This window comes from Otolemur garnettii, unplaced genomic scaffold, assembly GCF_000181295.1.
Source record: "Otolemur garnettii isolate 467f Iridium unplaced genomic scaffold, OtoGar3 scaffold00105, whole genome shotgun sequence".
Lineage (NCBI taxonomy): Eukaryota > Metazoa > Chordata > Mammalia > Primates > Galagidae > Otolemur > Otolemur garnettii.
The window spans coordinates 1,158,605-1,173,098 of NW_003852500.1; the positions used below are offsets into that span (position 1 = coordinate 1,158,605).

The 14,494-nt window shown below is 39.8% G+C and overlaps 1 pseudogene; it reads right to left on the bottom strand.

Annotated features, from left to right (window-relative positions):
- Window positions 1-12,565: 12,565 nt before the first annotated feature.
- Window positions 12,566-13,590, bottom strand: LOC100942526 (annotated as a pseudogene).
- Window positions 13,591-14,494: the final 904 nt, after the last annotated feature.

Sequence of the window (14,494 nt, forward strand, 5' to 3'; positions counted from 1 at the left end):
CCCCTGACTATGTCCGCCCACCTTTGCAGCCTCTCAGGAATAAAACTTTGCAGTGACCTCTCCTGAGCCTCATTGACTGCCAGCAGCGGGCGCTTGTGGGCTGAGGGGAATCCAGGGTTCGGGAGTGGGTGGGTGAAGCTGGGGCTGTTTTTGAGACACCCAAATCCTGTCTGCCTCTCTGACCACAAGGTCCTCACACACAGACCTTGGATTCTCTCAGAGCCAAAGTATGGGCCCATCTGTGACCACGTCCCCTACCTTCAAGGAGTGCCTGCCTTTCCTTTTCTGGATCCCTGATGCTCCCTGGGCAGCCTGGACAACTCAGACCAATTGAGCCCTGATATCAGGGTAGGGAGCCATGAGAGGTGTTTGAGCAGGACAGAGACCAAGGTTAAGAACGGATTTAACAGGCAAGGTAGAGGCTTTGAGTCAGGGAGGAGAAAATACAGAAGCAGACCACTTAGTCTGGGAGGCAAATGTCCTCCCCAAACAGAGGTCCCTTCATAGCCAGGCTGGCAGGGGAGGAGAGTGTACAGCTTCCACTTGGGTAGCCTCTCTGGAATTATTGTTAGGTTAGTAAGAAATATCCTGTTTCCTTATATACTAAATTTGACGTTTCTATCTGTGACATTTCGCTTTAACACTTCTTGTGGGATTTTTATTTTATTTTTAATGTGAAGGTTCATCCTCATTCTTTCAAATGCTTTTTTAGACTTGAGATTATATTTCGATTCTTTTCTTAGAGCAGTTTTGTGAAACCATGGATAAATAAATCTCTGTGTGTGTGTTTTTTAATATGAGTTCCATCGTGGAATCAATGGAGCACAGAGAGCTTGAAATATCAACAAAGTGCTTGGGAAAGATTTGGCTAATGAATACACAGTATGTGGGTAGCTTGAGAAGTTCTGTTCTGGTGATTTTTTTTGGCCAGGGCTGGGCTTGAACCAGCCACCCAGGGTATATGGGGCTGGTGCCCTACTCCTTGAGCCACAGGTGCTGCCCTAGTTCTAGTGATTTTAATCTTGAAAATGAGCCTCGTGTGTGAACTGAGACCAGGGCAGATAATGATGAGCTGAAAGCTGTAGACTGAGAAAGCAAATCCATCTCAATCTATGCATGAATTAGTGGCAAGGTTTGGCGTTATTATTCTAACAATATTGGACCATTTGGAACAAATCAGCAAGGTAAAGAAACTGGATAGATGGGTTATGCTTGAATTAAATGAGTGTCAGAAGAGAAATTGTCTCACAGTTTGCCTTTCTTTGCTGTCATGGCATAAAAGTAAAGCATTTCTACACAGTGTTGTTGCATTTCATGAAAATAACTTCGTTTTGACAATTGCAAGTGTTCAGCACAATGCTGGGATAAAGATGAAGCGCTGAAACAGTCTAAAACTTAATGTTCAGTAAAGAAAGCTACTGGTGTCTGTTTAGTGGTCCAGCAATGGTGTTATCACTATAGCTTCAGGAAAACTGATCAGTTGATCACAGGGGATGTCAACTGTAACCAATCCGATGAAAAGACAAGGATGTCTGCAATTAAGCAGCTGAGATTGATCCACAGAGAGAGCCCAATCCTCTTGCAAGACAACACTGTCACACAAACAACACTGCTCAAACTACAGAATCTGTACTTGAAAACTTTCATCCACCCTATTCACCAGACCTTCCACTAACTGTCACGGCATAAAAGTAAAGCATTTCTACACAGTGTTGTTACATTTCATGAAAATAGCTTCGTTTTCTGACTACCACTTCTTCAAGACTTTGGACCACTTCTTGCAAGAAAAAATATTTAATTCTCAACAAGCTGTGGAAAATGCCTTTTGCAATTTCACCAGCATCTACTTTCCAGGCTTCTCTGCTGCTGGCATAAACAGGCTATCATAAAGACAGCAAAACTGTATGGATAGTTTAGGTACATACTTTGAGTAATTGTACTGCTTCTTGTTTGAGATATAATGAACCAAACTTTTGATTTGAAATTGGACATTTCATATTTAATAACCTAAAAATTCCCTTCCTACTGCTGCCAATGTCTTGCCCCTGTGTCTGCCCCCCTGGGTAGTCCCATCTGTGACCATTTCCCCTACCTTCAGGGAGTGCCCCCCTTCATCTTCTGGGCCCCTGATGCTGCCCAGGCAGCCTGGACAATACATACTAATTGAGCCCATCAGGAGTTCTCACAAGAGGAGAACTCAGAGGAGGGCTCATTCCCCCAACTTTTTAACATACAGGTTCCTCCTTTATTCCCATCACAGGCCACCCTGACCCATCTTGGGGTGGGGTAGTGGGGTAGGGTCAGCCTGTTTAACTCTTGAAATTCAAAGCCAGACCATTGGATAACAAAAGTCACCCTAACGGGCAGCACCTGTGGCTCAGTGAGTAGGGTGCCAGCCCCATATACCAAGGGTGGTGGGTTCAACCAGGACCCAGCCAAACTACCACCAAAAAATAGCTGAGTGTTGTGGCAGGTGCCTGTAGTCCCAGTTACTCAGGAGGATGAGGCAAGAGAATCACTTAAGCCCAGGAATTGGAGGTTGTTGTGAGCTGTGTGATGCCACAGCACTCTAGTGAGGGCGATAAAGTGAAACTCTGTCTCTATTAAAAAAAAAAAAAAAGTCACCTCAAGAGCATGGGATTTGGAGTCAGACTGCTTGGGCACAAGTCTGGGCTCTGCTGTGACATGGGCAAGTTTATTCTCCTCTCTGCACCTCAGTTTCCTCAATGATAATAATGGTACAGCAACACTTCCTATGTCAGAATTAGAGCTATTACCTGGTGTACAATTAATGCTCAATAAATGTGGCCATTATTACTGCTTGTCTCTGAAAGCCTGGTTCTTGCAGATCAAAAGCATGTTACTTCTGCATCTTGGAACGCAAAGCAAAAATTCTATATAATAATATTTATGCTCATTAAATCAGCTCTCCCACCTTCACAGCTGAGAATATAGGAGGCAATATTTTTTCTGAGAGCAGGAAGAGAACCTGGAAGTGCAAGGAGATGGGAGAATGCAAGAAACCTCAGTTAATGTCTCAAAATAAAATCCTGCTGTAAATGTTGATCTCTTTGTATAGACTGAGGGACTTTCACTGAGCTCCTGCTGCCTCCTCATTTCTCTTTTCCAGCTGATCTCCCTTCCCTGCTGCGCTGAGCCATCCCGGCCTCCATTCTGATGTCCTGGAAGACCCAATCTTCCTTTGTTTCAGGGCTTTTGCATTTGCGGTTCCCTATGCTTAAGGTGCTTTTCTTCCAGCTCTTCTGAGACTAAGATTCATCTATTTCAGGGATCGGCTGAAATATCACCTTCTCAGAGAGGTTCTTCTCCCTTTATTTAAATACCACTGCCATCCCAGGTTATTTCTGTCTTACCATTTTTGTTCTGGCACTTTAGTGCTCTGAAATAATATTTGTTTTTTAGTTGATTGTTGGTCTTCCTTAATCAAGACACAAGCTCCTTAGGGCAGAGACCTTGCCTGTCCTGTTCATTCCTGTTTTTCATTTATCCTTCCTTTGGGCACTGGTGTTGCAATCTTTGCAATCCTGTCTTCAAACTGCCAATATCTTTTTGCTGTAGGGTTTCTGGTGACCAGATCTCACTCTGCCCTCAGACAAGCCCAGAACAGTTGAAGAGTTAACACACACTGACGTGCCACCCCACCCTTACCCACCAAACATGAATCATTTTCTAGCCTAGTACTGATGGCATATAAATACCTCCTCTACCTCTTTACTGGAACAATTTAGTGCATTTCCTACACTTTCCCCTAGAGGTCCCCAGTAGACTATCCCCACCACTATTAGAGGGTCACACTCTAAATGTGTAGTACTAGCAATTTTTTTTTTTTTTTTGGAGACAGAGTCTCAACTTTGTCTCTATGCCTCCCAGAGTGCCATAGTGTCATAGCTTACAGCAACCTCAAACTCTTGGGCTCGAGTGATTCTCTTGCCTCAGCCTCCCCAGTAGCTGGGACTGCAGCACCAGTCACAATGCCAGGCTATTTAGCAATAGAATCTTTACCTGGAAATCTGCTTCTGTTGACCAGTCTAAAGCACCTACTTGGAGAGAGCCTAGATTTAGTTTAGTAAATATATATGAATCAATGACAAACGTTATCAAAACAATAACTTGTTTTGTCACTTATTTGTGGAAAATAGTCCTCCTAAACTTCTTCCCAGACCCACCCCCCAAGAAGAAGTTGTCTAGAACTTGAACTGCTTTCTCTTTGTTATTTATTTTATTAAACAGGCAACATATTCTTTTAACATTGTTATCCATTATCCTAAAGAAGTTCTAGGAAGGTCTCTGGGTCCCAATGGGCCCTATCTGCAAATAGAGATAATTTTACCTCGTCCTTTCTGATTGGGATGCCTTTTATTTCTTTTTCTTGCCCAATTTATCTAGCTAGGACTTCCAGTAACATGTTTAGTAGAGTAGTGAGAGTAGGAATTCTTGCCTAGTTTCTGATCTTAGTGGAAAAGCTACTGGTTTTTCCCATTGAATATGTTAGCTCAGGTCTTACCATATATTACCATTATTATGTTGAGATAGTTTCTTTCTATAATTAGTTTGCTGAGTCATATTATCATGAAAGGGTGTTAAATCTTATCAAATGCTTTTTGTGAATCTGAGGCAATCGCATTGTCTGTTAACATGGTGTATTACATTGATCAGTTTTTATATGTTGAATATATTGAATGCTGTTCAATATTCTACAGAACACAGAATGATCCTACCACAACAAGGAATGATACAGTCCTAAATATTTATAATGTCTAGGTGTAGAAATTTTGCTCTAATTTATAGCTTAGATTTTATTTCTTGGGATTTCTCAAGCATCCCAGAGGCTAGATGCTCACTCTGGTGGATATATCTGGGACCTTGATGTTGAACCCCAAGTGGGCAAAACTTACTATGCCTTGCCCCTGCTCTGTGATTATGAGACTTGGCTGATGTTTGTATGTATTTTAACAGTGACTGTGGTTATGAAGAATCACTATGATTGGGTCTACAGGAGGAAGTTTGGAGGAAGTTTTCATATTTGCCCATGCAGTGGGTCTTTGAGAAGTCACATAAATGCTGAGCCTGATTTCTTCCTTATGTCCCTAGACTTGTTAAATATTATCTTGATTTGTGACCTCATAATAATTCTTGAACTTCTCTACATAAAAGAAAATTTCCTCTGAGTCCTAGTCTTCTTAAGATCTATATCTTAAAAATCTGTATGAGGATTTCAGTGACTCACCCCTATAATCCCAGCACTTTGAGAGACCAAGGTGAGAGGATCACTTATGGCCACAGTTGGAGAGCAGCCTGGGCAACATATCAAACTCTGCCTGTAAGGAAAAAAAAAGGAGAAGATAAGGAAGTCTGTTAATCAGAGACAATTACAATATACCAACTCAAGTAATCTGTTAATCAAATTGATGGCCTATGGGTGAATTAACCTCTGCTCCTCATGGCAATAGGCCCTGTGAATAATTGTATCTAAACTCCGAAGGGAGGAGATATACTAAGGCGTAATTGACCTCCCTTCCTTTCATGGCTGGGAACTCTTTTTTAAGGTTTATCGGAGGTCTTATTGGCTTATCAACAAATAATGGCCACTATTATTTGGTGATAGGGGTGCTTAGGATCTTATTTTAATTCATTATATAGTGCATATAATCACATACATATGCAAGGACATTTATTATAAGTAATTGACTCACATGATTTTAGAGGTTAAGAAATCCTATGATTTTCCATCTGCAAGCTGGAGACCCAGGAAACCTGGGGGGTATAATTCAATCTGAGTCTGAAGGCCTGTGACAAGGGCAATTGAAGGTGTATATCTCTTGTTCAGGTTAGAGGTAAATGAAATGAGTTGTCCCAGCTCAAGCAATGAGTCAGGAGGAAAATTCCTCCTTTCCTCACCTTTTATTCTATTCTTGCCTTCAGTGGATTCAATGATGCCCATCCACACTTGGAAGGGCCATATATTTTCCTTAGTCCACCAATTCAGTACAGTTCTGTAGGGAATGCCAAGAGTCAGATGACTTCTGAGCAAGATGATCTGCAGCTGAAGGGTGGACCCTTGGGCCATTCATCCACAGGTGCTCCTTGTGGAGAAAGAGCCTGAGCCTTCAGTACATAGTCATTGTTAATTACTCCCCTCACCTGTGTTGTATAGTCTCAATAAAAGGTTAGCGTGAAGGTTGCTCAGGGCTACCCTGCAAAGAAGGGCTAGCCTGACTCCTATAAGCTTGTACTTCTAATCCACATCATGCCTGGTTCCTTCCTGCAGTGATCAAGATTAGGACCATAGGGGCCCAAGGGGTTGCGACATTTTGGTGTAGCAGGCAGGATACGGCAGGACACAACAGGACACCAGGGACGTGGACCAAAGAGGAAAGTGACACTCGGAGGTAAAGTGAAGCCTTTGGTAGACAGTGGGAGTCCAAAGGGAAACTCTGCTCAGAGCAAGTGGGACCTTTGGCCAATCTAGAAGCTAGGGAACCTAGTTAATCTGGGCCTGAGACCTGGCCAGTCCTGGGACCTGACAAGCAGTGGCAGGCGTAGGATTGACAAATGGTGCTATAAGCAGGATTCAGTGAATGTGGACCGAGAGGGAAATAAGATTTAGCAAATAAGAAAAAAAGAGAAATAGAAATATTTAGAGGGAAAAGAAATATCTAAGAAAGACAACAAACAATAGGCCTTTCTTATTTGGTTTTTCCTCTTCTTTCCTATGCTTTCTCTTTCCAAATTTTAATTACTTTTTCTGTGGGGGAAAAATGCCAGTAAAAGTCGTTAGCCTTTTCTGTGAAGCGGATGGAGAAAAAAAGCAGAAAAAAGCCTTTACACAAGAGGGAAAGAGAAAAAATAGAACTAGGAGATAAAAACCTTTAGTAAACAAGTTTTATCATCAGGGGTGAGAAAAGCCTTTGGTAAAACAGCAAAGAGAAAAGTTTTGAGAATAGGTTGCAAGAGTTTGTTAAGTTACAGAAGAGAACTCACACTACAATAAAGATATTTGTATCAGAATGTTCATTGTAGCCTTCCCCTATATCTTTGCCCATTGCCAGCAGGAAGTAGCTTTTGAGAGACTGACACCCAAATCCCTTTTTGGCAGTTGAGTTCTGTTTAAAAAGAAAAGACGTGAGGAAGATTAAGGAGGCTGGTGAAAAAATAGAGGAAGTGAAGTTTTGTGGAGAAAAAAAAAAAGCTGACTCCAGAGTAAAAAGAAACAGCTAAAGAGCTCCTGTCCCTTGAAGGCAGCCAAAGTTTCTAGGAGTTAAAAAGGAAAGACTGTAAAAAGTAAAAGGCCAAAAGAAAAAGCCAGTAGAGAAAAATCATGGCAAATGAGATACAGCAGTTGAAGTATTAGATGGAACAGCTTAAAGACAAGATTAAGATCATGACAGCTGATATAAAACAGTTGAGAGATCAGATAAATAATCTTATAGTTGAAGCAGGTAAATGCTATGTTGACATGACAACTCAAATTGGGGAGCTGGAAGATCAGAGGGTAAATCCCCCAGTTAACATCAAATGCCATAAATGTGGAAAGCTAGGCCATAAGAGAAAAAAGTGTTTAAAAGAGAAAAGAATGCTGAATGGTAAAGAAAAGGAACGAAGAGTATGTATACCTCCAGGTGTATGTCCCAAGTGTAAAAAAGGCTTGCACTGGGCAAATGAATGCTGTTCTTGATTTGATAAAAATGGAACACCTTTATTATAGGGAAATTATAAGTTGGGCCAGAGTCAGGACCCATGGGTAAATGAAAGAAGTTAAAATGTGTCTTTAATATTTTTGTTTCAAACTATTCTTGGAAAAACAGCATAATTCAATTCTATGCCATGGGAGTACTCTGTCAGCTCGATTAGACCTGTGGTGCCTCAGCATAAAACTGAGGAAATTAAACCAGACCAATGGATGATGATGGAGAATAATAATTAGATTAAATATGTTTGTGGAATATTTGGTTATCCTGCGTGGTAAAGAGATAACCCACCTCTCATCAGCATCTGTATATGATAACCAGGTCCAGCTAAAGAGCCTGGACATGGCCCAAAGGGGAAAGGAACACTCTGAAGCAAGTGACTCCTTTGGAAGATTATGAGAGGGAGAACAAAGGGAGGGAAGAGTAACTAAGAGTTAAACCACCTTTGTGGTGGTTTGAAATGGTTTGTGCTCCATTTGAAAAGCGGGTCTGGAATCAATTAGCAAAAATTCCACTGGAAAAGCAGTTTAAAGCAGGAACAACTGTGCTACTGAGGAACTGTGAAATGTGGTACCCCTGAAGGACTGAGAGTAACAGAGCCTTTGAGAGGAACTGTGAAGTGCGGAACCATTAGTCCATGCGTAACAGTCTTTTGAGATCTGTGAAGGGTGGATTTAGGACCATGAGTAGCACAACCTTTGGAATAGTGAAAAAATAATCCTTGCTTGCAAAGATTGCAAGGAAAGCGTAATCTTTTGTTTGTCTGTTAAGTAAATATCAAAGGAAAGTTTGTACAGTTAAAGAAATGGTAAATTCTCTCAGCTGAGATTTTCTCACTTTGTTTTCTCAACTTAAAAAGACCTTTGAGGGAATTAACAATACAATCATGGTTTTTCCCTAGCAGCAGCTAATAGTTTAAATCTGTATTGGGCATCATCATTTAGAGAGTCATACCTGGAATTCTGAACTTTGACAATTACCATATTTTGCCTAGCAAGAAAAGGGCTAGATAACAGGAAGAACTGCCCTTGCCACATTAAAAACTATTTTATTTGTATATAAAAAGGAAGGGAAAGGTAGCAGCCCATATAGCTTAATAGTCCTAAGTATATGCTCACTAGAGTTCTTTTCACTTTCAATTTTCTGAATCTTAGCAACGACAAAAAGACAGCTGCAAAATGCCATTGGACATTTCTCATTCATTCACCATCCTCTCCACTACAACAACCTATAAAAATAGGTATTTTTATAGAAAACCTGACATGGTTTTTTTTTTAATAGAAAAACCTGACCTGGTATTTTTATAGAAAACTTGACATGTCAGAGTGGAAGCCTGATTATGTACTGCATTGGGATCAAGGTTTTGCCCATATTATTACAGAAATCAAGAGAAGCTGTGGTTACCAGCCCACTGGATTAAGCATCAACATGACCAGGAAACCTTGTCAGCACCCTAACAAATTTATTTTCACTAACTTTTCTTTCATTCACAGGACCATAGCCTAGGTAATTTCACAATATAGAAACCCTGGATCAATCTCCTCTGTGGGAACTCTAGCTGCCTCTCCCATATCACCGTCCATTATTAGCAGGAAGCAGTTAAGAGTGGTCAGTGTCCTTTTTCCCTAAGAGGCAATTGGAACTTCTATGCTGAGTGGGAAGATTGATACAGGATTTTATTATTTTGGACTAAATATCAAGCCCCAAGTAAGCTTAGGATGCATCTTCTAAACCTTGGAAGGTTATGACAACAAAGACCTCGAACAGCAGGCTTTAAGGTAATGGTTATTCTGGTATTGGCCAAGGTAAGAGAATTTCACTTGTTGGATTTATATCTGCTTCAGCTGATCTTAAGGTTATACTACTCTTTGGAAAGGGTCTGAATTTGGTACAGCTCTTCCCCACCTAAATAAAGAAGCTCACCATTTTGCCTGAGTGAGCAAATGGTCACCTTTATTTAAAACACAATCAATAAGTGTGCTTATTCTCCACGACACATTCTTTTTTTCCCTTTTTAAAAAATTAAGTCATCTATACATAGATCATGAATACATTTATGCCTTTGTGCGATTTGATGTGCTGATTATTTGTACAAATTAGAGTGCTTACATCCTACTAATTAACATATCTTTCACCTCATTTACTTAATCACAGTGTTAAGACATTGTGTTCAATACTTGATAGATTTGATCTGATGAACTTTTGTTTTCTTTGAATTTCTCTTGAGACTTCTTTTTAACCTAAAGATTATTTAGAAGTTTATGGTTTAATCTCCAATATTTTGGAGTTTTTCCAGCTGTGTTTCTGTTATTGATTTCCAGTTTAATTCCCATATGGTTTGAGAACACTTAGTACCATTTCTATTCTTCTATGTTTGCTGGGTGTGTTAGAACTGAAAATGCGGTTTGTCTTTTTGAATATTCTTAAGGGATCTTGAGAAGAATGTGTGCTCTGCAGCTGTTGGATGAGTGTTGTATACCTGTCAATTGAATCCGATTGTTGTTGGATGTTGTCTGATGATGCTGTTGACTTCAGCAATATCATTACTGCCTTTTGGATCAGTTAGCTACTGACAAAGGAGTGTTGAAGCATCCAGATAAAATGGTGGCTTTCTCTGGGATTCCTTGCATTTTGGTAAATTTTTGCCTTATGTAATTAGAGACTGTTTTAAGCAGATACATATTAAGAAGGATTATGTCTTTGGAGAATTGACTGCTTTATCATTATGGAATTCTAGTATCCCTTGTAATTCTTCCTGATTTAAAACCCGATTCATCTGAAATTTAAATAGTTACTTCTGCTTTCTATGGGTTTAATATTAGGAATATCTTTCTCCATAACTTTATATTTAATGTATGTCTTTGGTTTTTAGTTAAAATGTTATGTTATTTAAGATCTACTCACTCCCTCACTGATTTTCGAGATTAGAATACATCATTATTGAGATCACCATGTTGTACAATAATTCTTAAACTTGTTCCTCTTGAACTTTGGTATCCTTTGACCAAGATTACCCCTTCTCCCATGTCTTTATATTTAACATGTTTTTCTTGTAGACAACACATAGAAATTTCAGTCTTGTTTTGTTTTTTAACTTAGTCTGTCAGTGTATACTTTAATTAGTGTATTTAGATATTTACATTAAAAGTGAATTGTAGGTTTTTTAAATTTAAAACTTCTTTTCCATATAATTCTAATTTCTTTTTTGTGAATTGTAAGTTTTTTAAATTTAAAATTTCTCTTCTTTTATACATGATTCTAATTTCTTTTTTGCGTTACCATATCAAGTGCACTTGTTTCTTTTTCTTTATTCAGAAAATCCAGTAGTTATTTTAAAACCAATTTTTATTTATTTATTTATTTATTTATATTTTATTAAGTCAAATACACATAGATCTTGGATACATTCCTGCATATGTGGGGTACAATGTGCTGATTTTTTAATACAATCTATTGTGATTACATTTAACCAATCAACATAGCTTTTACCTCAATTACTTGATTATTGTGCCAAAACATCTATGTTCTACATTTCACAGATTTGACTTGTACCCTTGTCATATGTTCCATAAGTGTGATCCTGCCTTTTACCCTTCCTCTGTCAAACCTCCCCCCTCCTCTTTCCTCCCACTCCAATTCTCTCCATCAACCTGGGCTATAGTTGTGTTCTATTTTTTACAAGAAAGTGTGAGAAAATATAAGTAGGTTTCATAGAAGTACTGAGTACATTGGATACTTTTTCCTCCATTTTTGAGATGCTTTACTCAGGGAGGATATGTTCCAGATTCCTCCAGGTAAACATAAGAGAGATAAAGACTTCATCTTTTTTAAGGCTGCATAGTATTTCCATGGTATACGTATACCACAATTTATTAATATGTTCATGGGTCAAGGGGCACTTGGGCTTCTTCCATGACTTGGCTATTATGAGTTGAGCTGCAATGAATAATCCGGTGCAAATATATTTTTTGTTAAGTGATTCTTGGTCTTTTGGATATACTCTTAGTAGAGGAATTGCAGGATCCAAAAGCAGGTCAATTTTTAGTTCTCTGAGTATTCACCAAACCTCTTTTTTAAAACAAGATTTGGTTTTGCATAGTTTTAATGTGCCACTCAAGAAGGTTGACACCATTTGGACTCTTTAAACAGCATTTAAATCTACAGTGAGTATATAATGGTACATTTAATTTTATGCCATTTTTAAAATAAGTTGTACAATGTTTAGTGTGACCCTTTTATGACAAGCATTGTTATTGAATTATTTCACTGTTTACAACTATTTATGGAGGCCTTTTTAAATAAGAGAAACATGAAATTGTTAGCTCACACACAAAATTTCTTTCAAAAGTTTATTTAGTATCAAGCAAGAGGAGACTTTGCTTAACACTACAGAACAATTCAAGACTTGAGTTACAAAAGAATACCACATTATTTGCACTTGTAACTAATTGGATTCCCTTTTTACGTATGTTGGTAAGAGAAAAAAATAACTAGCATATGGCTGAAAGTTAAAATAACTACATTCTATGGAAACCTTTAAAACGAAAGGTGAGGCTTATGTTAAAAGAATAGAGTAACATATTTAGCAAATCTTTTTTTTTAACACTAGTTAATCATTTTTTCTCCCTTCGGATGACCTATTTTTTCATAATCAGACTGGAAATAACAAAATTTTATATGTTTTTTTGTGGATTTTTTTGTCTGCCCAGGTTGATGTTTCAACAGTGGTTTAAGTTCCATCCATTCAGATTTTAAGCATTTTGATTTATTTAAAAAGGGATTGTTCATAGAAAAAAATTACTTTGAACAGTTTACAGGACTGGTGGAGATTGGCTATTTCACATCAGAAGGTACAATCAGTATCTGCCATATGGCTGGTCTCTGTAGACGATCTCGCTGAAGGTGCCTTGTGTCTGGAGTTAGTTCACTCCTCTTGCCCATAGGAACTGTAGGTCTCCTCACTGAGTCCGTGTCCATAATCATAGTAATCAACACCACTTTGGGATGGGGTGCTATGGCTGTTATCATAGGAATCATAACTCTGTTCATCATAAGCAATGCCATATCCATCATCATAGTCATATTCTCTATAGGTCTCTTGTGTTGGGGGTGGCAGTGGAGGTCTGTACTGTTAGGGAACTCCCTTGCTCTGGAGTTGAGAAGTCCTCTTCCCCAACTCACTGAACTTCTGGTGGATAGAACTCCCCTGAGAACAGATGTCCCCCGAGGGACACCAACTCCAATTGGCTGGGCTGTGACTCCTCCCCTTTCCCTGGTTATTGTTGGAGTTGGTACACCTCTCATTCCCAAGGTAAGTTCTCCTCAAACCACTGGAACATCTGGATTTTCTGAACCACCATTTAAATATGTTAATTCTTGAAGCTGTGCTTGCCTAATCTCATCATTATAGTCAGGGATGAGGAACTTTTTGATTTCTTCCAAAGCATGTCCCATGTGGGCATATGCTTCTGCAGGTAGAGAAAACCCTTCAATGAGAACATGGAGATGTCATTGAGGTGGAAGTACTTGGCTTCTCCACTTTTCCTCAACTCTCTTCCTTTGCTTTATCTCTCATGGAACCTTTTCCAAGGATGGACATTTTTGTCAAAGTTTCTTCTTGTAAATTCTTCAGGGAATTGCCATGTGGACCCAAAAATTTCCCCACAAAGTTGAATTTAAGAAACTGTTTTATAGGAATTAACACTTTCTGTCCCAGTTTCATGTTCTTATTAATCACCACATTAATGTACTTTTCTTTATCCTTGCCTTCTCCTTTTTGAAACTTTTCTATTTCTTGGTTCACCAGCCGCAAAGCGTGGGTGAAAGAGGAGTCCAGAGAGTCCTTCTCCACCATCAGCTCCAGCAGGTACTTCTCCTCCATGCCTGCCAGCTGCCCTGGACCCAGAACACAGAACGCAGTACCTGTGAGCAGCGGCCACCCCTGCAACCCCCGGCCCCTCCAGTGCCCCTAGCAGAGCGGACCACAGGGTCAGACACCACAGTGCTGGCCAAGCCGGGAAGGTGGCTGGGCAGCAGCAGCAGAGGGGTGGGAACCGGCCCATCAGCCCTGATCCCCTGTGGCCACAGAGTGCCCAACACCGGAGACCCCCCTCGCTCCAGTCCAAGGAGGAGCAGGGGTGAGCTGGTGGGGTCAGGCAGGCCCTTTGGCCAGACTGTGTGGGTGCTCAGCCACCCTGAGGCAATCCCCAGTGAGCCCTGCCAGCCCACGCCCGAGCTGCAGCCACAATCTGCACCAGGAGAGCCACCCAGTGCATTCTGAGCCACTTCGCCAGGCACCTACCCCCTACCTGTTTCTTAAATTATTTTTAGTTATTTCCCTCCATTTACAACTAATCTAAATCTACCTTTACATAACACTATTTTATATTGGTTTGTTATATTGCAGGTATAACAAAATGTTCCCCAGCTTTCCCACTCATGCCATTTATCCATCTTACTTATCAGAAGCTGTAATTCAAAATACATTGTTCATATGATTATTTTGAGCAAACCTTTTTACCTATTAGGTCAGATAGGAATAAGAAAAGAGAAGCATTTGTTTTACTTTTATTTTATTCTTTTCTGACACTCTTTTCTATGTGACTGAGTTTCTAACCTATGTCATCATTTTTCTTCTCTATGAAGAACTTCTCATAAGAATTCTTGCAAGGGATACTATGGGGGAGGAGGGGCAAGATGACCGACTGGAGCCAGCCTCCAACAGAAGGTCCCATCCAGAGGCAAGGATAATGTTCAGAAAGTATCCAATTATGCTGAATACTGGG